Below are 2692 nucleotides of genomic sequence, written 5' to 3' on the forward strand. Positions count from 1 at the left end.
GAAAGAAAAGACACAGTGGCACAGTGCCAATGATGAGAGGAGCTCCCCCAAGGACCAGAAGTTGACCTGCTGAGGGGGTCACTTCTCTCCCTCTCACACTGCGGAGCATGGCTGCAAATGCAAGAAAAGACAAAGGAGCTGTGTGACTGAGTAAAGAGCCTATCTACTGTCATTACTCTTATGTCTCTTATGTGTCATTTAGTGGATCACAGCCCAAACTAAAACATCAAATATCTTTTGCTAATATACTTCCCCGTGAAACCAAGAGCAAGAACTCAGTCACAAATAAAGACCTTGTACGGAGGTCTGGCCCTCTGAAAACACCCAAAAAGAAAAGCCAACTGACCATACTCAACTTAGTCACCTTTAAAAGAACACCAGCCCTCTCAGAGGAGAAAGAATCAGCACAAGTACTCCGGCAATTTAAAAAGCCAGAGTGTGTACTTACTTCCAAAGGAGTCCACTAGCTCCCCGGTAATGGTTCTTAACCAGTCTGAAATGACTGAGATGATGGACGTAGAATTCAGAATTTGTATAGCAAGACTTAGGATAAAATTAAAACCCAATCCAAGGAATGCAAGGAATATAGTAAAATGATGGAAGGACTGAAAGATTAGTAACTTTTAAAAGAAAGAACCACACTGAAATTCTAGAGCTCAAAAATTCACTACAAGATATATAATCGGAAGTATTAACAGCAAAATGGACCAAGGTGAGGAAAGAATCTCAGAGCTCAGTAACTGGTCCTTTAAACCAGGCTTAATTAGACAAAAAATAAATACAAAGTAAGTTTAAAATGAACAAAACCTTAGAGAAATATGGGATTCTATAAGGAGATCAAATATATGACTCATTGCAATTCCTGGGAGAAAAGGAGAAAGAACGAAAGACTTGTAAAATACACTTGAGGACATAGGCCATGAAAATTTTCTTAATCTTGCTAGTGAAATTGACTTGCAAATTCAAGAAATAGAGAGCATTCTGGCCAGATGCTGTAAAAGTCAACCATCCCCAAGGCTCAAAATTGGATTCACCAAGGTCAACACAAAAGGAAAAATCTTAAAGGCTGCCAGAAAGAAGAGTCAGGTCATATATATTATATACAGACAGAACCCCATCAGGCTGGCAATGGACCACTCAGTAGAAGTTTTACAAACCAGAAGAGATTGGGCTTAGTTTCAGCAACTTAAAAAAAGGAAATGCCAATGAAGACTTTCATATCCCACCAAACTAAACTTCATCAATGAAGAAATAAAATTCTTCTCAGAAAAGCAAATACTGAGGAAATTTGTTTCCATTTGACCAGCCTTACAAGAGGGCCTTAAGGAAATGCTGAACGTGAAATTGAAAAATGACACCTGCTACTGCAAAAACACACTTAAGCACATAGCCCGCAGACACTGTAAAGCAACTACATGTTCAAGTCTACATCACACTCAGCTAACATGATGAAAGGATCAAAATCTCACATATCAATACTAACCTTGAGTTTAAATGGATTAAACACCCCACTTAAAAGACACAGAGTGGCAGGCGGGATAAAAAGACAAGAATTAACTGCCTTTTGTCTTCAAGAGACCTATAATGAAATCCACAAGCTCAAAGCAAAATGATAGAGAATGATCTACCAAGCAAAAGGACAACAACAAAAAAGAGCAAGAATCACTATTCTTGTATCAGATAAAACAGACTTAAAACCAATAATAATTAAGAAAGGTGTTACGTAATGATAAAGGATATAATCCAACAAGAAGACATAACTAACTGTCTTAAATATATATGCACCCAACATTGGAGCACCCAGATTGATAAAACAAGTTCCTCTTTATCTACCAAAAGACTTATTTAGCCACACATTCATAGTGGAAGACATCAACACCCCAGTGACAGCATTAGACAGATTATCAAAGCAGAACTCTAACAAAGAAACTTAACTTTGACACTTGACTTAAACTTGACACTAGACCAAATGTATCTAATAGGCATCCAAAGAACACTCCACCCAGCAACCACAGAATATACATTCTTCTGACCTTCACACAGAACATGCTCTAATATTGACCACATGGTCAGTCATAAAGCAAGTCTCAATAAATTCAAAGAATTAGATATCATACCAAGCACACTTTCAGAACAGAATGCAATAAAAAAATAGAAGTGAATATCAATAAAATCTCTCAAAATTACACAAATACATTAAAATTAAACAATTTACTCCTGAATAACTAACTCTTCAGGGAACATCAAAATTAAGGCAGAAATAAAAAATTCATCGGAATTAATGAAAATAAGGACAAAACTTATCAAAATCTCTGGGATGTAGCTAAAGCAGTGGTAAGAGAAAAGCTTATAGCCCTAAACACCTTCATCAAGAAGTTAGAAAGATCTCAAATTATCAGTAAAAATAACTAGGCTCATGCCTGTAACCCCAGCACTTTGGGAGGCTGAGGCAGGTGGATCACGAGGTCAGGAGTTTGAAACCAGCCTGGCCAACATGGTGTAACCCTGTCTCTACTAAAAACACAAAAAATTAGCCAGGCGTGGTGATGCGTGCCTGTAATCCCAGCTACACAGGAGGCTGAGGCAGGAAAATTGCTTGAACCCGGGAGGCAGAAGTTGCAGTGAGCCAAGATTGTGCCACTGCACTCCAGCCTGGGCGACAGGGTGAAACTCCATCTCAAAAAATAAAATA

Source organism: Pan troglodytes, chromosome 5 (assembly GCF_028858775.2).
Source record: "Pan troglodytes isolate AG18354 chromosome 5, NHGRI_mPanTro3-v2.0_pri, whole genome shotgun sequence".
NCBI lineage: Eukaryota > Metazoa > Chordata > Mammalia > Primates > Hominidae > Pan > Pan troglodytes.